At 46.9% G+C, this 23,191-nt stretch overlaps 1 long non-coding RNA gene across 1 annotated transcript; it reads right to left on the bottom strand.

The window, feature by feature from the left end:
- Positions 1-12,466: 12,466 nt before the first annotated feature.
- LOC144753973 (uncharacterized) lies at positions 12,467-22,173 on the bottom strand. The gene is made up of 3 exons (XR_013594621.1): positions 22,043-22,173; positions 12,667-12,751; positions 12,467-12,583 (listed from the first exon to the last, which is right to left on the bottom strand). It is a non-coding gene; the product is annotated as an uncharacterized LOC144753973 (long non-coding RNA).
- Positions 22,174-23,191: the final 1,018 nt, after the last annotated feature.

Here is a 23,191-nt window from a genome sequence, read left to right on the forward strand (position 1 = left end):
AGGAAGAATCGGGAAGATGGAAAAGCTGTGCATGACAATGATAGCTCTAAGAACAATTCTGATGGAGTACATACTCTGTCGGAATTTGACATGACTGATGAAGTCTCTGATAGCCTTGCTAAGGTTTCTCTAGGTGCTAAAAAGAAGAATGTTTTTAAAAATAGTTTTCCTAGTTCTGTAAACAAAGATATTCAACCACGCAATGATCGTTCGCGCTCCTTTGATCAACAGAAGACTAATTCTGAGACTCAAAGGGTGCGTTGTTACAGGAGTGGAACTTTTTCTCATTCTTCTGCTTTGCCAAATTGCTATGCCAGAGACTCTGTTTGTAATAATTGTGGGATTAATGAACATTATGCTTGTGTCTGTAAATCCTCCAAAAAGGGCCGCTCTGTAGAAAAGAACTCTGATGTTATTCGAACTGTTGTTATTTCTAGTGTAACTGATAAGAGTGTTGAAGGGGATTCTGTGAATATTACAAGCATTACAAAGGATGGTGATGACATTGACACTGAGAAAATTACTATGCCTTTTTGCAAAATCTCTGTTGATGAGTATGAATTTAATGCTATGGCTGATTCGGGTTCCCCATTCACGTTAATTGGGAACAAGATATGGGATGAAGTGGTGGGTTTGGAGAATGTAAAGCTTTTACCCCCTGATATTTCTCAATTTAGCTATGGTGATTCTCGTGTAGAGATTGTTGGTTACTCTGAAGCCACATTTGTGTTCAGAGGGAGAAAAACAGTTGGAAAAGTTTATGTAGCAGTAAGAGGAGATAATCTTCTCGGATGGAGACATCAGCGGGATTTGGGTATTATATTGAATCCCAATGCAAAGAATCCTGAAAATCAAGTCATGTTAATGGAGGAGGTGTATATGGAAACGAGTAATGTTTTGTCTGTTGATGAAGTGGGTATTGGAGAAAAATGTTTCAATGATTTTCCTGAAGTGTTTTCGGATGACCTTGGATGTTTGAAGGGGTTTGAACATAGGATCATATTGAAGAATTCAGCCAAACCATGTGTACATGAAGTGAGGAGGGTGCCAAACGTATTGGTTGAGCCTCTCAAATGTGAGCTTGACAAATTAATTAATTTAGGAGTGATAGAAGAGATTAAAGCTTCTGAGTGGTTGAGTCCGGTGGTCTTGGCACCCAAGGATGGTGGGGCTGATATAAGAATGTGTGTGGATCTACGTGGACTTAATGAATGGATCTGGGTAGATCGACAACCCCTTCCAAACACCTCAGAGTCCATAAGTGTGTTGAAAGGTGCTAACATTTTTAGTGTGCTGGACCTTTCGTCCGCATATCATCAGTTTAAGCTTCACAAAGATTCAAGACATTTGACGTCATTTGTTACTCCTTTGGGAGCATCTCGATTTTTAAGAATGCCTTTCGGCCTAGCCTCGGCTGCGGCTTGTTTTCAAAGGATGATGAAGATTGTCCTAGGAAATGTACTCATTGTCTTATTCTTGCAAGATCACCTTTTGGTTTATGGAAGAGATGATGGAGAGCATGAAAGAGTTTTGAGGTCGGTAATGGGTAGGTTGAGAGATAAAGGTCTTACTGTTAAGAAGGAAAAGTGGCGAATTGGATTGAAATCTGTCACGTATCTTGGCCATGTTATCTCTGGTGATGGGATTCAGCCAAAGATTAAACTTGCAGAAAGTATAGTCAAAGCGCCAATGCCTGAAGATAAGAAGCAAGTTAGATTATTTTTAGGAATGGCGGAGTTTTACTCCAAGTTTGTGAAGAATTTTGCAGCTGTTGTTGATCTCATTAGAGCCTTGTTGAAGAAGGGAGTACGATTTCTTTTGGACACCGGAATGTGAGAAAGCTTTTGAGTTGGTCAAGGCGGAAATTGGGAAGATACCAACTTTGGGACATTTTGATGCCAAATTGAAGACTTTACTTACAACTGATGCCAGTCTGTAGGGACTTGGAGCGGTACTTTCCCAGGTTGTGGACGGTGAGGAGAAGGTTGTGGCTTTTGCCTCTAGGGCTCTTATTGATGCAGAAGTTAATTATTCGTGTATTGAAAGGGAGGCTTTGAGGTGTTTTGGGCGATATGTCATTTTAAGTTTTACTTGTGGGGCATTCCTTTTGTGGTCAGATCGGATCATCGACATTTTGGTCAGATTTTCTCATGTAATCACTCTGATCACATGACTCCCAGACTCAAAAGGTGGAGCGAGGGTTTGGAAGAGTTAAACTTTAAAGTGCAGTACATTTCAGGTCTCATTAATAAGACTGCAGATTGTTTGTCGAAATTGCCTGTGGTTGGTGAGCATGTTTATGGCGAGATTGAATGTGTAAATTGGGTGATGGAGAGTTCGTTGCTGAAGGAGGAATGGGTATCCTGTTCTTCTAAGGATAAGTTATTTTTGTCTTTGAAGGAATTTGCTTCCAAGGGTTGGCCGAATTACAAAGATTTGAGTCCTGAGGTGAAGTCTTTTTGGACAGAAAGGGATGAATTGTCTTTTTATCAAGAGAATTTAATGAGAGGAGATAGGTTGATTCCTCCTGATGACCTTAAGGATAAGGTAATCAATTTAGCTCATGAAAGGAATTTAGGGAGAAGTCTCACGAAAGCACGAGTTAGAGAGAGATTTTGGTGGCCAGGTATGGATCGGATGGTAGAGAATGTTGTCAAACATTGTCCTTTGTGTGCCATTAATGATAAGTCTTGTGTAACCAATCATGTGCCTCTTTCTCCTGTGGAAGTGCCTGACATTGTTTGGACTAAATTGGGATTGGATATTATGGGACCATTTGAATTAATGCCTTTGCAGGAATGATTTGTAGTTCTTCTGGTGGATTATACTTCAAAGTGGGTTGTCTCTAAATGTATGGGCACTGTTAATTCTAAGTCGGTGATTGAATTTTTGAAGGATGTTTTTTCTTCTGAAGGCATTCCCAAATATTTAATTACTGATAATGGAGGTCAGTTCAATTCTAGTGAAATGCATGATTTTCTGATGGATCTAGGTATCATTCATCAAAAGACTGTCCTGTATTCACCTCAGGCCAATGGTCTCACAGAAAGTATTAATAGAGTTGTCAAGAGTTGTGCTCAACGTGCATTCGATTCTGGTGTTTCTTTTTGTAAAGTGCTGAGGAGGACCTGGTGGGCGCATCGTACTGCTCCCAATTTTATTTCTCAAAGATCACCTTTTGAAGCATTGAGGGGGAGAAAGGCAGGTTCTAAATTAAATCCTTTTTGGATTCCTCAAGGAAGAAATGTGGGTATGCCTGAAGAGTTAAGGAAAAGTAAACTTTCTGAGTATCAACAGAGATACAAATTGCGTTATGATGATAAGATGTCAGTGAAAGGGAAGAAGTGGAATGTTGGTGATCGTGTTCTGGTTAAAAAGAACAAATTTGTTCCTAAAGGGTTGTCAAATTATCTTGGTTCATTTGTGGTCACTGCCATTAGGAAAAATGTTGTCATGCACGCCTCACACTGCTGCACGCCTCACACTGGCTGCTGAACGCCACACAACACCACCACATCACTCAGGGACACCACCATATCACTCTAGGACACCACCACATCACTCAGGGACACCACCACATCACTCAGGGGCACCACCACATCACTCAGGGACACCACCACATCACTCAGGGACACCACCACATCACTCTAGGACACCACCACATCACTCTGGGACACCACCACATCACTCTAATACACCACCACATCACTCTAATACACCACCACATCACTCAGCCCAACCACATCATCACTCAGCACCACAACAGCATCACTCAGCACCACAACAGCACTGTCCTTGCTTGCTACCAACAAGCATTCCCATAGCCAATAGGACTCGCATTAGGAAAGTGTAAGCTATTGGCTTTGTGAATAACAATGCTAATAATTTATATATTTTCAAAGCCAACACATATTAAAAAAAAATGTCATTTACAATACCAATAGCTCACACTTTCCTAATGCGAGACCTATTGCATTGCAAATGCTTGAGAGGTGTGGCGCCGCGGCCAGGGCGACTGACGCTGGAATCTGGGGATCAGGGTTCGATCCCCGGCTCCGGCGGCAGGTTAGCCCAGCACCATGTGACTCTGGGCAATAGCTTGCTTAATCTTCCCGACGGCCCCCAGCGCCTAGAGACCCTAACGGGTGATTGTGCGCTATACAAATGTGGATTATTATTATTTATTCATAAAGCATCGTATCCAAATTCTGTAACCTGGTCCTGATGATGGCCTGACATTGTATATCGGCTGAAATGCTGTCGACCCCCACAGCGTAATTCACAGCGCTTTTGCCTGTATTTGCCCATAATAATTAATTTGTCCAAAAAAATTATCAAACTGTACGGGCATCATTGATGACTTCATTGTATATAACCTTGTTTGCGCCTCCTTTCCGGCTGTATATATTCCTCCATGTGTCACTAGTGCAGTTCACCTCTCACAAGCGCTTGTGCACAGCATCACAGGTTACATGACAATTAATGTAACACAGTGCAAGTTTGATAATTTGTTGAAGTATTTATGCTTTTGACCTAAATATTTTAATATTTAATTTTGAATTAAATGTATGTGTAAAGCAGTTCCTTAAACCTTTTTTACTGTACGGTCTTTTATTTCCCTGTGTCCCTTTGCCCCTTTCTCAGCAATTTATTGTGCATTTAAAATAACTTTCCCCCACCAAATGATACCCCTCGAGACATTGCATCCAAAGTCACAATCGCGAGTGGAGCCTCTTTCGCTGTAGCTAAGTTTATACAACCTATCAAGGTATTGTTATGCTCTCTCATATTCCTCCCTGCTAGAAAGAAAACCCTTTTGATCCTGATGTATCAGCTACCCCACCACCTTGTTCAGATGGGCCACAAGTATACTAGTAAAGATCTTATAATCACAATTGTGAAAGGAGTTGGGCGTTATGGTTGACAATGTACAGGGTTCTTGCCTGGCTTCGGAATTTGGGAAATTACTGCCTCATTCCATGATGAGGGAATTGACCTGCCTGCTATCAGGATAGAATGACATAACTTAACTCAAATGGGGATGATCTCTTCACGTAATACAGAAAACAGCTTACTGGGAATCCCATTTGGGCCTGCGGCTTTCCATTTTTTTGCTTTTTCAGAATATCCAAAATCTCACTGCCACTAATTTCTTGACCTAAATATTGAGATTGAATTTCTGTAATTTTGGAGAGCTGTTTTTCTTGGAGCCAATTTTTTATTTTTTCCTCTATGTCCTTCTGTATATAACTCCTGAAAGAAGTTGGTAAAAGCAGCTCTCATTTTGTTATTCTCTTCAACCATCAACCCTGTCTTCCCTTCTATGATCTTCTCTACTTGGTTGTGGCACCCTTCTAACCTTGACTTCCAGGCCGAACGTTTCCCACAACATTCCCCTTGCAAAATGTCCCTAGCTCTCTACCAACCTCCCATTGCTGTATGACTCTCTCCGTTTTGGTTCTAAACTTCAATTGCATATTCTCCAGCTTCTATGACCACTCCTTTCTTTCTGCTTCCTGTCCTATGTTGGCCTTTAATGAACTCCCCATTTAAGTATCTCCTCCTCTAGACTAGTAAGCTCTTTTTTCTCTTCTCTCGCCCAGTTCGCTGTAAAATTTGGAACAATACCCCTTAACTGGGCCTTGTATGCATTCCATACCGAATGCAGGGGGGCTGACGACAGATTCCAGGAGAACAATTCCTCTGTTAATATGACATATCTGTGCCATTATCTCGGTCTGCAGCATTATTATTCTATTAACCGTCCACCTCCCAATACTACAAGTATCCCTCCTCTCGATTTTTAGAAGCATTGCTGCATGATCTGACAAATGTATTGGCAGATGGTCTATTCCCACTACCTTCTCCAGTTCTTTCCTAACCATGAAGAGGTAATCTAGTCTAGAGAAGTGCCCATTCTTCTTACTATGGAAGCTAAAGTCTCTGCTGTTCCCCTGCACTCTACGAAAAACATCAGACATTGAAATTCTCCAACATACCCAATAGGTATGCCCTCATCATTGGCGAGGTAAGCTGGGTCCTCACTGAGGACCTGTTTTTGCTTTTAAAAGTATAACTATCCCTTTAGTACAGTGCATTTGATCTTTGGGGACCCAACTCCTATACATGTTTGTTTTGAGAAGAAATGCTTACATTCTTGCCCCAAAATATGCGTTTCCTGGAACATAATTATTTGGGCATTCTGATTTTGTAATTATTGTGCTACTACTCTCTGTCCTTTTTTTTTTACCTGTAACCCATTCACATTCCAACATAGAATCGCCAATTCTTTCATATTCATATTCCTTAATCTTACTCTTTCCGCACCCCATTAATTTAATTGATGATTTCTGTCTAACTTTCCTTCCTTGACTTGAAGACAACACATTTGTTTTAGTTTTTTTCCCCATGCTCCCCACCTCTCGTGCACCCTCCCGTGGAAACCCTCCCTTTTGATTTGTTAGGCATCACTGCTGCCTAATGACCTCATGTTGGAAGTACCTACATTGCCTTCCCTCCTCCATTTATCAGCTATTGATTACCCTGCGTCCCCTGTTTTGCCTCCACAATAAATGTATCCACCTCTTCATGATATGAGAAATTATGCATCTTGTTCTGCCACATCACCTTTAGAAACGCAGGGAACCTCATTTGCACAGATGCTCCCAGTCTTTTCAACTCATCTATTCTGTTTCACAGCGCCCGCTGTCTATCTGCTGTTTCGTTTGAAATATCTGATCTGATTCTGTAGGTGGCTTCCAACGCTTGTAGAGATTTTTCTTTTAGAGCTGACGCCAAAAGAATTTCTTTCACAGAGTACGATAAAAAGTTCACCAGGATCTTTCGTGTTTTTTTTCCAGCCAGGATGTACTTTAAAGGGGTCTCTGGGTTTTTCAGCAGACTATCTCAAAAGTTGAAGTCAGAGCCTTCCAAGCCCTCAGCCACACCCAAAATTCTAATATTATTCCTCCTGGCATTATTTTGCAGCCTGTCAAGTTTTTCTGTTAGCACCCTTTCTCTCTATTTCAGACTTACCACCTCTTGAGTATTCGTTTGAACTTTAACTTGTAAATCCTGTACTCCACACTCCAACTTCTGCATTCACTGGTTGAGACCTTCTATTTTTCCTTCCAGATTAGAGCATGTTTCCTGTATTTCTTTTTGATTCGCCTCATAGGTGTTAAAGCTTTCTTCGATTTGTTGGGTTAGGCGACCAAGCATCTCCTGCATCACATTCCTGTTCTTTGAATTACTAGCGCCCATACCCATACCCTCAGGACTTGGGGACCAATGGACCCCATTGTGCTGCTCCCCAGTGGCTCCTCCTACCCTGGGGTATAATTCATCCACATTCATAATCTGTTTTGTGTCGTAACCGCTGGATGAACTAGAGAAGTACCCGGGTCTCCCAGATTTACAATCTTCACTTAGCTCTTTATGTTCACTCTACTCTTCGATCATCTATGTTCAGGGTGAGCCTTTTACCATGCATACTCTCCTTGCCACTTCTTGCATCGGTCTTGACTCTGAGTGAAGGGGTAATTTTCTGGGCTTTTAGAACCAAACTACTTTGTTTTCCCTTTAGCTACACTGAGTGTTCCAAATTTGTCTTTTTTTTAGGTGGATCTCTAACTGTACCAGTGTTTCCCTGAGTTTTTTTTTGTCTAACCTGGGGGGATTTTTATTCACTAGAACCTCCACCCTCTTCAACTACCCAGATAGAGCATTTATGAGTTCTTAACGTGTAAAGCTTGTCGGGTCGAGTCTGTGTTCTTCCTATATCTTTAGCTCTAATTTGCTTGCACCCCTCTCGATTATCCCACTGTATGACCTACGCTACCAACATCAAAGAACTGTTCAGCGTCATACAGCAGTTCGCCAAACTCACCTGCGAAGCCACGGACGTCACACCCTCCCCAGGAACTCTGCGACAAGCTCAGCTACTATTTCCATCTGAAGATCAAGACCCTCTACAACAACTTCAGCGAACCAGCGTGGGATACCACCCCTCTACCCACCGCCACCGACAAGCCGACCATAACGTCCTGGGAACTAGCTACCGACGAACTCATCACCGCGACCATGAAGAAAACTCACTCAGGAGCCCCAACGGACTCCTGCCCACCCCACATATTCCACAGGGCCACCACCGCCATCGCACCAGAACTAGGCTGTGCCATCAATGCCTTCCTCAGATCCGGCATCTGCCCTGACGACTGGAAACAGGCGGAGGTGAAACCCTTCCTCATGAAGCCAACAGCTGACCCAACGGACCTGAAAAACAACCGGCCCGTCTCTCTCCTCTCCTTAACGGCCAAAGTTACTGAGGGACTCATAAACGTCCAGCTAACCGCCTTCATCGAAGAGAACTCCATCCTAGATGCCTCCCAGTCTGGATTCTGCAGCAACCACAGCACCAAGACCGCCACTGTCGACATCCGCGTACTACTAGACCAGGGACACACTGCAGGCCTCATCCTTCTTGACCTCTCTACAGCCTTTGACACAGTCTTACAACGCACACTCGCAGACAGACTTCACAACGCTGGGATACAAGTAGCCGCCCTCGACTGGATCCAATCTTTCCTCTCCGGCAGAACCCAGAGGATTCGAATACCTCCCTCCCTTCCTCTCTGAACCCACGCAAATCAACTACGGAGTACCCCAGGAATCGTCACTCAGCCCCACGCTCTTCAACATCTACATGGCCCCCCTCGCCGCCATTGTCAGACAGCCAGGGCTCAGCATCGTATCCTACATCGACGACACCCAGCTCATCCTCACACTCACAAAGAATCCCGAAGACACCAGACTGCTTTCAGGAAGGAATGAAGAATGTGGCAGCCTGGATGAAAGACAGCTGCTTGAAGCTCAACTCAGAGAAGACCGAGATCCTCATTCTCAGACCCTGCACCTCCGCCTGGGACAACACCTGGTGGCCCTCCACCCTCGGGAGCCCCTTCAACCCTACTGACCACGCTCAGAACCTCGGCATCATCCTTGACTCCTCGATCTCCATGAACCGCTAGATCAGCGCATAGCCTCCACCAGTTTTAACTGCCTACGCATCCGCCGGAAGACATTCAAATGGATCCCCCCGGACTGCTGAAGGAACGTCACCCACGCTCTCATTACCAGCAGACTGGACTACGGCAACGCCCTCGATGCCAGAATCAACAGAACTCTTCTACACAAACTTCAAACCATCCAGAAAGCCACATCCAGACTCGTCCTCGGGACACCATGTCATAAGCACATGACTCAACACCTACGAGGCCTCCACTGGCTCCCCTTCGAGAAGAGGGTCACCTTCAAACTCCTCACCCACGCCTACAAATCCCTCAACAACATTGGACCCAAATACCTCAACAAGAGTGTATCCTTCCAAGTACCCAATAGGAACCCCCGCTCTGCCGACCTCGCCCTGGCAGAGGTCCCCCGAATCCACAGGAACAGAACCAGTGGGAAAGATTTCTCCTACATCTCAGCCAAGACCTGGAACAAGCTCCCTGTGAACATCAGACGCTCCCCGACCCTGCACACATTCAGGAAGGACCTCAAGACCTGACTCTTAAACTGATCCGGAGCCGCCCCCTCTTCTCCCCCCCAGCGCCTTGAGACCCTCACGGGTGAGTAGCGTGCTTTATAAACCCCTGATTGATTAATTGTGAGCCTAACTGCTGGATATTAGCCACCATCTGCAGCCGCGGCCGGTAGTGGGAGTACCGGCCGGGCGGTCACATGGGGAGGGGGAGTGGCAGGGTGGGGGGTAGTAATGTATAGATTACGGACTTTTAAAGGTAAGTAAACATAAAAATAAATAAAACAAATTTCCTTGCACGCACTGCATCACCAAATGCGATGCAGTGTGTGCAACGAAATTCGTTTTATTTATTTTTATGTTTACTTACCTTTAAAAGTCCGTAATCCATACATTACTACCCCCCAGCCTGTCCCTCCCCCTCCCCACATCACCGCCCGGCCGGTACTCCCACTACCGGCCGCGGCTGTCCATCTGAACACTGTGACTACTACACTCTTCATGGCTCAGCTCCTTACCAGCAATAGCCTGTAGCTCACCTATGGCTGCTATTCCTCGGTCCTCCAGCTCCATCAGTCCTGCCAAATCCTTCCCTGGACACATGTTGCCTGTGCTGACTCTGCCCCTCCTCACAGCAGCACTACTCGCTGAGCCGCGCGGAGCGCTCGCAGTGCCGTAACTGAGAGTGGTGATCTTGGAGCCACGATTTACCAGGCGAAGACAAGCCCACGTCTGCTCTGGGCCAAAACAGGCATTGTGTCAAGTAGTGGGGAGTTTATTGCGTGTTTAACGGCACTCCCCTACTGAGCTCCCGATCGACGTCTTAAGCTGGCCACCTCTCATCCCAAAGTAAGTTTTGATGGCTACATTAACATTTCATGATGGCCATTTATTAACAAAAGAAGCCCTACAACTTATGTAAACTTACATGGAGTACACCACTTAATAAGGCCCAGGTTGGTTTCACTTATTTGCTATCACATCACTCGAGCATAAAAATATTTGCAATGCTATAGATCTCGCATTTTAATGCGAGAACTATGGCATTACAAACAAACAGCCACCATTGTCCTGGCTGCTTCAAAAGTAAAAGCGGGAATGGCCCTCTGAATGTATGCTACACACGTCATCGTGCCCAATGTAGGAGAGGCTCAATAAAGAAAATAGTACACATACTGTGTAACAATCAAATAAAGTGCCCAGTAGCCATTGGAGGTTACAAATAATGACATGGCCCTACTAATGAGGGACTAACAAGCCTATTTAGGAATCAGAATACAGCATTTACGAAGGACAAAGACACAAGCCAATGGGTGGGGATTGGGTGGGGCTTCTTTTCCGTACTCTGATACAACAGATCCCCAGAGCAGCGCTGGCTCCAGCTCAACCTAAAAACGGCTGAACAGCCTAACATCAACTCGCCATTCCACTATAGCACCACTAAAAGGAGTCCCTTTTTTAGTTATTTCAGTGTTATGACTGTTCTGGGATTAATGCCTAAACATCACTAAAAACAAGATTTCCTTCAATTTTATACTGCAGACAGCATGCATTTCGCGCCCTGACTTGCAGCAGACAGGTATCTATCCTCTGCAGCACAATGGTGGCTGCTCGCATTGCTTAGTGGTGGAGTGGGGGAGAAAAACAATCAAAATGTGAGACAATCTAAATTATTAAAATTACACTTACCTGCCGCCTTGCTACTCTTATTGAATCTGGCTGCACACTGTGTAGGCTCCCAGATGCCAATCCAGACGCTTCTCTCATTCTGGAAATATGATTCCCAGCATGAGAGATTCACTGGGATTGGTCTGAGCGACGTGGTTTGCTGCTCAGACAGTGCCAGTGAGCCTGTGGCGTTTCTCCAGCCCAGCAGTGCGACATAGCTGAGTTGGAGAAACCTATGTGCACATGTCTGTTTAGAGTCAAAATAAACGAGAGACACCCTTGTACCAAAAGGAACTGGGTAGCAAAAGTGTAATGAAAAGTGTTCCTTTGGTATTCTATTGTTATGCTCTATTTTTAATCTCACACACTAGTTTCCTCCCACTATCCACTAGAGTATATCAGTCAAACACAATCTACTTGTTTTCCTCACATCATATAAGTAGAACCACAAAGGCACTGGGAGTAAGAAAAGTCACTGTATTATATTTCTTATATTAAAAACAATTTTCTTTAAAAATAACTATTCTCATTAGGGATTAGAAACATAAGTTCTCTTTTGTACCTCTTTCCCCACGAGTAACAGATTGTTAATACAATGCCTAATGCTCATATACAATTGTTCATAAAAACATTAATCATCATCACACTTTTATCACATAGTTTATCACACAATTTATTAAAACCACAGAGGTTTTTTGTCGACGCGTTTCGGTGGACAGGCAGATAGCCCCACCTTCCTCAGGACAAATTAAAACACAACAATCTGTGAATAAAAGAACAAGTATCAACATACAAATACAGGCTTAATCATAATGTTCAGTGCATTATATACATTTCTTCTCAAGAGCACCATCCCTTATTTCATAGTTCATGCTATTTGTGGTCCCACCTATTGTTTAATTTTATAGGGTTTTCAGATGTACATCATTCATCCTTAATTTAAAAACCATTCCCACACTTGAGCTTACATACATTCTTTAGGCTGTGCCTATTTATCAGGGCCTTGGATAGAATTACTTAAGTTATCCAGAAAAACATGGGATTTTGTTCCTCCCTTCGTAAAAAAGACCCAATCCGTAAAGTTTTAATATTTCATACCTTTAAAGACCTCTGCCGTTTCCGCCGTATCATGGGTCTGTCGGACACAATTGTGTATTTATATCAATCGATCTCTGGAGAGGACAGAACATTGTTATTTAGTGTTGTCCTGGTAAATAATTCAATAAATGTATCGGTTTTTGGAGTATTAAAACTCACCCTTAAATTTTTGGGAGGTTATTGTATTCAGTTCTGCAGTTCCTGCCTAGTAGTCTTTATTTTCAATTGCAGGTCAGTGTTTCTTGCTGAGTATTATTTCTTCGAACATTATACTTTCTGTGAAACAATACAGAGTTATAAGCAACATTATCCCTACACCTTATTACTATGCCTATGTATAGTGGTTGGAGGGCGCTTACCTTTCAATTGTCCTTTCCTTGCTTAGTTATTTTTGCCACTTTGTCTTTTTTTCCGTGTTTTTTTCAATTATCCACGTGTTGTAATCTGTGGGGACATATCGCATTTATGCTAAGCGTTACCTTTATTCTATTGATTCACAGGTATCAGCGTTTCTTCTATTTATCCCACTTATAATATCGCTGCCGATTAACATATTATTGTTGATAAATCCCTGTTGATAAACCTTACATTCCTCTTTGTTTTCAAATGCTCAAGTTTAAATGTAGATTTTTCTAATTTCCTTGACTTATCAAAAACATCGCTCTGCGAGTGTTAGAGTTAATATACCAGCTGTGTTTTATCCTATGGAGCGCTGTCACTGTGAGTAGTCACCTCCCGTTAGTTAATGTTCCTCTACACTATATATGCGCTCACCCTCCTTCACTATTCAAAATGTTGCTGTGTGTTCCCCGGGGACCGCTTACCTCAAACATTCCATGGCTCTTCAGAAAAGACAACCGTTCTGTTTGGACCAAACGACCTGAGAGGGCCAGAACCGGCGTTTTTACGTTTTACGCTCGCATAACCACGTGTCAATCACGTGTTGGTTTAAATCAGCTTCCAATCTAATCTCAGGACTCTACGCTGCGCCATCTTGTAATGGATTATCGCGTGTATGGGGAAACCTTCTATCATCTATTCTTTTATGATGCACACAGGAGTATCTCATTGCTTTTTTATAAATACCAAGTTAAATTTAGTTTATGTACTCCCACTATTATTTTTGCATTCCGAGTCGTTTTTTTTATTTTAATTACCGATTCTCTCGGGCCGCCATCTTGGGTTTCGTTAATGGGTTTCGTTAATGTCTACATTTTTTTCTTTATGGCTTATTTTTACTATTTACCCAATCTCAGAATATCACTCTAATTTACATTTCCATTCCCTCTGCTTCATATTACTTTTATAGGACCATGTGCAAGATCTTTTACAGAACTTACATGTCCAATTTCCCGTGACTTAAATTCAGTTCTCCTTTAAGTTGTACATCTATAAATCTTTATCTGTACAGTCGTTCCCATTCTACACGGCTGTTCAGGCCATATGTATATGTATTGAACTTGCACATGAAGAATTGCTCTCTTGTCTTCCGTTTCTTCTCTAAATCGCCCCCTCTTTTAGATAAGGTGATTCGCTCTAGGATGCACCATCTCAGGTCCTCCACTTGATGTTTATGTTGTGACCAGTGTTCAGTAAGCGGTGCATTGATTTTATTGGTCCTTAGAGCTGATCTATGTTCATTTAAACAGACCCGTATTTCTCTCATTGTCTCTCCTATGTATCCTTTGCCGCATGGGCATAGAATCAAATATATTACATTTTTTTATTTACAATTGAACATTCCTTGTACCATGTGCGTTCCCTCGTTCAGTTCAATTTTTTGGCCTGAAATGACTGATTTACAGTTAGTGCATGAACTACAGGGATATGTTCCTACTACTCTGCTATTGGTGTCTATGCTCATCTGGTGTGCTCCTCCCTTTTCTCTGTATGTTTTTACCAACCTATTCCTAATGGTTTTATTTCTCCCGTAGGAGAATAAAGGTTTTTCTACTGTGGCCTTATTTGCATCCTGCAGAAAGCTCCAATTTCTGTTTATAATGTTTTTTATCTTGTTGCTAGCTATAGAATAATTCAAGACAAACACTATTTTGTCCATATTAGATTTCTGTCGGTGATTGTCTTCAAAAAGCGCCTCCCGGTGATAATATTTGGCTCTTTTATAGGCTTGTTTTATTATTCTATTAGGATAGCCCCTGTTTTTTAATTTGAGTTTTAGATTTTCCGCATGGCCTTCGAAGTCCTTTCTATCAGTGCAATTTCTGCGAAGTGTTTAGCCAGACTAAGACAGCCGGCCAAACTGAAATGCACACATAAAATTGCCAATCACTCCCCCTTGCCATGCCTGTAAACCAGGATTGCCTGGCCATGCCCCGTTGAAGATTCACTTAGTCAGTTGTCAGACTGCAAAAATAAAATGATAATAAATTGCTTTTATAATCATTTTATTTTTAATCTTTTAGCAGGGGTCTTCACTACGCTGCCATTACGGAGTCGACCCTGCTGCAACAGCCCCCGTCATAATCCTTTGGTGCCTGATAGTTAGGGGGTTGCAAATATTGTGTAATTTGCTTACATAATTATGCAGAATTTCAGCAAAATTATTTGTAATCACGCAAAATGCAATACTGTCATTTGTTGCTACATTTTAGCATAAAATGCATTCTCATGCCAATTTTCGATAAGAGGGCACATTTCGTGCTAACAATAGTATAAAAAACAACGTGAACAACAGTCACTTGCATTCTGTTGTTCCTATGTCTTCACAGTACATTTTTTTCTGGGAATGGCACAGTCGGTTATACATTTTTTTTTTTTTTTGTAAAAGGTTTTATTTTGCAGTTTAAGTACAACCAAGAACACAAATAAAGGTCATCTTAAGCATTACATAGTCCGCCTTGCAAGGGCACTAAATCATGAGCAGGACCTCTACTGATGGCATAATAAGTCCGTGCCTCGTGAGCATAGCCACAGCACCAACAGTCCAGCGAAGCCAGCAGCAAAATCGTTCGAGGCGGGTGCCAAGGGAAGAAATCCCCAATCCAATGCTCCGTACAGCACAACCATACAGCTACGGACCCAGCAATAAGCAGTAAACTCCCAGAATGACCAGAACAAGAAAATAACAAGTCCCCCCCCCCCCCTTTCCCCCCACCCCCCACATGGTGGTGGCCCAAACAGACATACAAACACTCTCCTCCCCCAACCTATACCTGAAAGAGATGCAGCGACCTCAAGGAAGCCGGACACACAGCTGAGGGCAGACCTTTGGATAGGAAGTCAACTAACGGGCCCCATTGGAACTGGAAATTCTCGAATTTACCTAGGAAGATGTCCGCCATCCTTTCCATACTTAGAAGCTTCCATAGTCGGGCATGCCACAGAGATATTGCCGGAGCCTCCCTTCGTTTCCAGGCAGCCGCCAGCGTAAGCTTGGCAGCGCCCAGGCATAGCCACAGAATCTTCTTGTCGGCCCGGGTCTGATGCTCCAGGCCAGGGTCACGCAGTCCCAGCAGAACAAAGGCAATATCATCCTTTACAGGATAATGAAGGATGTCCCTGATATGCGAAAGGATCTCCTCCCAAAACGGCCTAATCACCGGGCAGTCCCACCAGATGTGGCGGAAGTCCCCAAGTAGCCCGCATCCCCTCCAGCATAGGTCAGACGCGGACGGATAAATGCGGTGAAGCCGGGACGGGCACATATACCATTGCGTAAGTGTCTTAAGATGAGCCTCCCGCAAGTGAAGCGAGTGATTAAACTTCGACACGTCCCGCCACAAGGCCGACCATTCCGTATCTGAGACGTCTCTCCCCAACAAATCCTCCCATAGGCCCATGTAGCGATGCCTAGGCGTCACCGCCGATTTAAGTAGGAGCTGGTATAGGAAGGAGATGGCACCCCTCATGACAGTCGATCGCAATAGGAACGCCTCGAAAGGCGACGGAGGCCGCGTCGCTGCCTCCATCACCCCAGGCGTGGTGGCCCAGTGATGCAATTGTAAGTGATGGAACCGTTCAGCGTCGGTAAGCCCGTAGTCCCTCATACAGTTAGCAAAGGTAAGGGGAACCCGCCCATGAAACAGATGGGTCAGCGCCCGGCAACCTCCCTCCCTCCAAGCATCAAAGATCCCTTCCCGAAGTGCCGGCGGGAAAGCTGGATTGAAGTGTATGGGCGTAAAAGGCGATGGGAAGGTAGTCCATCTCTCATCTGCAGCCAAGGAGTCCCAGACCTTCAATGTGGTACCCGTAGGAGTACTAATGTAGGCGTTCAGCGGACGGTCCTTCCGGGGCTTCCACGCCAGGTCCCAGACCGATCTGCCTGCCACACTCCGGTCCATATGCAGCCAATGTTTCTCGGACGATTGCTGCGACCACTCCACCAGCACTCTCAATTGCGCCGCTTTATAGTAAAGCGGCAAATCAGGAAGTCCCAAGCCCCCCTCAGATTTGGGCTGCCGCAGCACCGTAAATGCAAATCGTGCCCGGCCCCCCTGCCACACAAAGCGCAGTATCTGGGTCCGAAGGCGCCGAAAAAAGTCGGTATGAAGAGGGATGGGTAGAGCTTGAAATAAATATAAGTATTTGGGGAGGAGAACCATCTTAACAGCATGTATTCTGCCCAGCCAAGATATAAATTTGGGTTTCCACTTCTCCAGCTCAATCCGAGTCTTCGCAAACAGCGGCGGAAAATTAGCTGAAAACAGCCCCCCGATCGTCGGGGTTAGGTGAACCCCCAAGTAGACCAGTGAGCCATCCGCCCAAGCCAAAGGGGTCAAGAGCTTCACTCGTTCCACCTCCTCCTGAGAGAGAGTTAGATTCAGGACATGGGACTTGCCATAGTTGACTTTGAAGCCCGCTACCGCCTCATAGGCCAGCAGGGCCTCCCGAAGGCACGGCAGGGAGCGCTCCGGCTCCGTTATTGATAATAAGATATCATCCGCGAAGAGCGTGATTTTGTGTTGCTCTCCTGTGAAAGGAATACCCCGGATCCCCTCATGCTCTCGCACCGCCAACGCCAGAGGTTCAATACTGAGCGCAAACAGGAGCGGGGAAAGGGGGCACCCCTGTCTGGTGCCCCTGGAGTGCGGGAAAAACTCCGACACATGTCCGTTCACTGTTACTCTAGACCTCGGGCCGCTAAAGTTGGCCTGGACCATAGTGAGGAATTTGTCAGAAAACCCAAAGGCAGTCAGTGTGTTAAAGAGGAAACCCCAATCAACTCTGTCGAAAGCCTTTTCGGCGTCCAACCCCACTAGCACCGCTGGAATGCGGAACCTGTCGGCCTTTTCTATCAAGTGAACCACTCTGCGAGTATTATCGTGGGTCTGACGACCCTTAATGAAACCGGATTGATCCGGATGTATGAGTGCCGGTAACAGATCCTGCAGTCTATGCGCCAGGATCGCGGAATACAATTTAGCGTCAACATTAAGCAGTGCTATGGGGTGGAACGACGCACACTGGGCAAGATCTTTCCCGGGTTTCGGCAGGACCGTGATAACCGCCTCCGCCAAGGAGACGACCGAGGAGCCGGATACGGCCATATCATTAAAAAGAGAAGTGAGGAAGTCGCACAATTCCGAGGCGTAAGACTTACAGAAAACCGCCATGTAGCCATCAGGCCCGGCGCTTTGTGTAACTTCAGGCCCTTGATGGCCTCGAGGACCTCCTCCCTGGTAATCGGTGCGTCCAGCCGCTCATTCCACTCGGTGGAAACTCGCGGAAGGGGCAATCGCCCCAGGTACTCCCTCTGTTCTTCCACGGCTAGGCTGTCACCCTTATACAGGCCCGCATAGAAGCGTCCAAAGATAGACGCCTTCACCTCGTCCTTGTGTTGCACCACCCCCGCCTCATCCCGTATTCCCCCAATATACTCGCGCTCCCTCTTATCTCGAAGTTGACGTGCCAAGTGCCGCCCAACCTTATTCCCACCGGAGTAAGATTGCCGCCCCAGTCTCAGCATTGTCAGCTCAGCCCTGTTATTATAATGAGCTCGCAGCTTCCCTCGCACCGCAGTCAACGGTCGGAGGGTTATCCTTGAGGGATTAAGCTTGTGAGCCCGTTCGAGGCGGGACACTTCTTCCTCCAGAGCCTCCCGGTCCTTACGCCGCTCCTTATTTAGACGTGCATTGAGGCCCAAGCATGTGCCCCGAATGGAGGCCTTAAAGGCATCCCAAGTGTTAGCGACCGACGTGTCAGATGCAGGATTAAGCTCAAAAAATTCCCTAATGGCTATCCGCAGGGCTTTGTTGGAGGCGTCATCCCGGATCACCGAAGCCGGGAAGTACCATTTTCTCTGCCCACCCCCAGCCGACGACCAACGGAGGCTAAGCACCAACAAGCTGTGGTCCGACACCGAAAGCGGAAGTATGGTGGAGTCTAGGACATCTCCCTTAAGGGCCTGACTAAGAAAAATGTGGTCCAGGCGTGAGTAGGAGTGATGTACGTGAGAGAAGTAAGTGTAATCCCTGGCAGAGGGGTGATAAAAGCGCCAGCCATCAATCAGTCCCAGCTCCCCCACCGTCTGCCGCGAAGAGTCTGAGAAGACCCCCGCTCCAGTCCTATGAGACCCCGAGCTATCCACCGTCTTGTCCCACACCAAGTTGAAGTCCCCCAGGAGGAACAAACGGCCATCAGCAAAGTCCCCCACCTTCTGCAACAAGTCCTGGAGAAACTTATTCTGACCGGCATTTGGAAGGTACACCACTACAAATGAACATAGCTGCCCTTGAACAAGCCCTTTCACCATCAGCCACCGGCCATCCCTATCAGTACGCACCTCCATGGGCTGGAAGTGCAAAGCAGCTCGAAAGAGAAGGGCCACCCCCCTATGTTTCGTTGATGCAGAGGATCTATATATAAGGGGATACGCCTTATGCTTGAGGCGCAGCTCGTCCCTGCGTGCCAAATGCGTCTCTTGAAGCCCCACAATATCCAGCTGGTGATCCAGCACATACTTCCACACTTTCTGCCGCTTCTGGGGCGAATTGAGACCCTTAACGTTCCAAGTTCCTATACTAACAGGCATTGTAAAAAAGAACCCCCAAGCCCTCTGAAACCATCGTGCCCGGAGCTCCACCCACACCCAGAACCCCCCCAAGATAGAGGCCCAGCCGAGAGTCCGCCCATGAAATCCCATTGGGAGGCTACTGACGAACCGGGGCCCACCCTCCACCAGCGAACAAACACATCATGACAGAGGCAATTGAGCAGAAACAGCATCTTCAAGGGCCAAATCGACAACCCCTCCTGCAAACCATCCCTCAACCCCCCCTGCAACTCCAAGGGATCCACGCCAAGAAACCCCACAGTAAATACAGAACCAGAACCTCCGCCGAGCCCAAGAGGAGGCAACAGCACGGAAGCCAAGGAGTATCTCTGCAAGAGGAAGGAACATGTCACGCACTCATCAGGCATACCCCACCACCAATCCTCCCCACCCCAACTCCCCCCCCACACAAGGGAATAACAACATACAAAAATACCAAAAACCCAGAACAAGAAGAATGATAATACTCATCAGTCCAAAGTTCACGGAGATCAGTCCGCTCCAGGGACAGAATAGGGAGACCAACTCGGTTCCTCCCAAGGTCACGGTCCGGGGAGTCTCCTCCAAAAGTACCTCCATTCTCCCAGACCAGGGGGCCAATGCCCCCTCCAGCGCCGATCCTCCTCACTCAATGCACTGTCATGCCGCTCCCGAGCTGGCCTGCGATTCCGGCTGCGTCGCTGAGGCAACCGAGGCCACAGCATTCCCCCTTTCTAGCAGACTGGAACTGCGGTCCGGACGTCCCCGATCTGGGGAGGACCCCACTCTGTGCCAGGATGATGAGCGGTGGCGCCGCCGAGATGTGGAAGCAGCCGCACCCTGGGACGGCGTAGTGTCAGGCAGACCCAAGAGATCCTTCGCCTCCTGAAGGGAGCGCAGCTGCACCAGTCGATTCTGCCACCGGAAGATGATCCTGAAGGGGTGACCCCAAGAATATGCGATGTTACTGTCCCTCAGGAAGGCAGTCACCGGGCGAAAATCCCGCCGTTTCTGAAGCGTAGAGGCCGCCAAGTCCTGGAAGAGCTGAGGGTGATGGCCCCTAAACTGCAAGGATGCGATAGCTCTGGCTTTACGAAGGATGCGCTCCTTTACCTGGAAATCATGGACGCAGACAAGGATGTCCGGAGGCGGCCCCCCCCCTCTCCTGGGCAAACCAACTCGATGGACTCTATCCATTTGGACGTCCTTCACGTCCTCCTCGTCCAGGACCTGCAGGAACAGTGCCTGTATGTAGCCTCGCAGGTCTCCAGCCTCGCCATCCCACGGCACCGCCTTGACGCGGATGTTGTTCCGGCGGGAACGGTTTTCAAGGTCTTCCGCGTGCGCCTGCAAGTCCAAATTTTGTTCCGTGAGGCGGAGAACATCCTGTTGGAGCAAATGGACATCATTGGCCGTGCTTAAGTCATGGTCCTCCAGAGTCGCGACTCTCTCGCCAATCCCGTCGACATCCCGCCGTACTTCCCGGAGGTCAGATGCTAGCTGCGCCCGCAGCTCAGAGATATCTTCTTTGATGGAAGCAAAAAGTTCGGACATAAAAGCCTTGGTAGCCGGGGCTTCATCATCAGACACTCTTGGCGAGCCACTGGGACCCGGGGAGGCCGGCTGCTGCGAAGATTTAGACGCTCCGTCCTTCACCACACGTCCCTTGCGAGCTTGGTTAGACATGATGCCGGGCAGCACTCGAAAGCCACACTCAAATGCAAGTTGGGGCCTCCAATGGCAAGTCCCAGAGGGAAGGGTGCAGTGGGGCAACACAGATACCAGCTAACCAGGAGCCGGCGCGAAGCTTCAAAACGGCCAAGAAAGCCAGACAAAATGGCGTCGTCCCGCCCTCGTCCCGGTCACCTCCAGACCACCAGGCGTGCGCTCCCAGCCTCTCCTCTAGCCCCGCTCCAGATCTCCTCCAGTGGTCGGGGCCCGCACTATCTAGATGCACGGTAGGGGCGCGTGGCCCATAAGGCCCTCCAGATGCCCATGCACAGTAATCCGTCGCTCAGTCTCCCCGGGCCCTCGCGGACCGCCGCACTCCGGGCTCCTCCGCTCCGCAGGGGGTCAGGACTGTCCCAACCGCGACCACCCAGCCGGGCTGCGGGCGCCTCTCACCCTCACTCCCTCCTCAATGCAGGGTGCAGCACCAAGCTCGGGCTGTGGGCACTGCTAGCACCCACTCCCCCCTCCAATGCAGGGTGCAGCACCTTCAATCGCGTCCGGGCCACACAGCGCGTCGCAGAAGCTTGCAGCGTCCGGGTCTGTCCGGCACCTCGGGATCCACGTCCCCACTGCTCGCAGGCCTCTCCACACCACCTGCAGGGCAAACCAAGCTCCCCGGGGCCCGACAGGCCGCGCCGCCCTCCGCTGAACACAGACCCCGTCTCAGGCAGCCGGCGTATGGAGCGGACCTCGGTTGGGTCCGGACGAGCCACTCTCCTCTGCCGCTCCTCAACGAGCTTCCGGCCGGCCCTCCGATCACCCGAGCCCGGGGATCCCCAGGCCTCTCAGACACCCCGTGCCAGCAACAGCCACGAGCGGCTCAGCGCTCCGCCGATGGAACCGGACCACACCGCGGCACTTCGCCGACCTCCGCTCTTGGTCTGGGGCCAATCTGCGCCAGTGAGACCCTGCAGTAAGCCGCTATGTTAGGATCGGCGCCGGAGGGACCTGAAAAAGCGTCTTACTCCGACGCCATCTTGGCCACGCCCCGGTTATACATTTTTACCACTAACCATGTGTTTTCACAGGTCGTTAAGTCTAGTGCTCAGGAGAGTCGATAGTACCTGCAACAAACAACAACGTGTTGGGTGAAATGCTTGATTAGATCTCAATCTCTAGCAATTGCTCGGCTGTTTGTATGAAAAATGAGTAAAAAACACATCTAACTACAAAAATATCATTATCACAATATCCAATACCAAAGGAATTTGAAAGTAGGCATATATAGGTATGATATGATATAGGATTATTAATTCCACACCCATGTATGCAAACCTGTACTCGCCTTGCTCGGTCCCCATTCCAGTCCATCATTTTTGCCACTAAGCCAGCCATATGGAAAGCAGCCTCGGATCAAACAGGAGCTATTCAGTCGCAAATGTCAGACCAGGTCTCGTCCAGATGAATACTAGCAACATTAGGCTTTGGTAATGCTGAATAGCCTGAGTCCCATGGCACAGTGAGCACGGGTACCAAATCTAGAGCCACCCAACGCATTCATCACGTCTACTCCCCAATACTCTGAAAGTGACAAGTAAACTGTTCATGTTCGTGAAGGCTACTGCTAACACAAACGCTTACTGTTCTTCACCCCTGAATCGACTCATGGATTGTATGTAACCCATGCGTGATTCTGTGTTCTGTCATCACGTTAACTTGGCGGCCATCTTACATATTCCCATGAGGGTAGTTGGCCTAGCCGCCTGGACATCATTTAGGGGTCGCCAGGCATCACAATTGCAATCACTGGCTTCTCCCTTGCAACGCCTAATACTGCATTTGCGACCCCTGGCCTTAAAGGTAGTAAAAGCAGTGCGTGTGACTGCTTGGGACTCCAATTTCCTTGTTTTCCGCAATTTTTTTAAATTATACTAATAGTGAAAAATATATTGTATTATTTACTATTAGTGTAATAAAAAATGCACTACAAATAGCTGGGATATATGACCCTCGTTGGCAGCAGAGGTAAGTAAAAAGTGCTTTTAAATGTATGGTGTGTGCATGTGAGAGTATGTTTATATGAGTGTGTGTGCATATGTGTTCCTGTGTATGTCTAAGCATGTGTGTGTGAGAACGGAAAGGTCAAATGGCGTGTGATGTCACTTCCGTTACCCCCGGCCTTTTAGTGAATTGACTGACGTTCATGCCTAGTCGTTTAAGTA

The sequence above is a fragment of the Lissotriton helveticus genome, chromosome 5_1, assembly GCF_964261635.1.
Source record: "Lissotriton helveticus chromosome 5_1, aLisHel1.1, whole genome shotgun sequence".
NCBI lineage: Eukaryota > Metazoa > Chordata > Amphibia > Caudata > Salamandridae > Lissotriton > Lissotriton helveticus.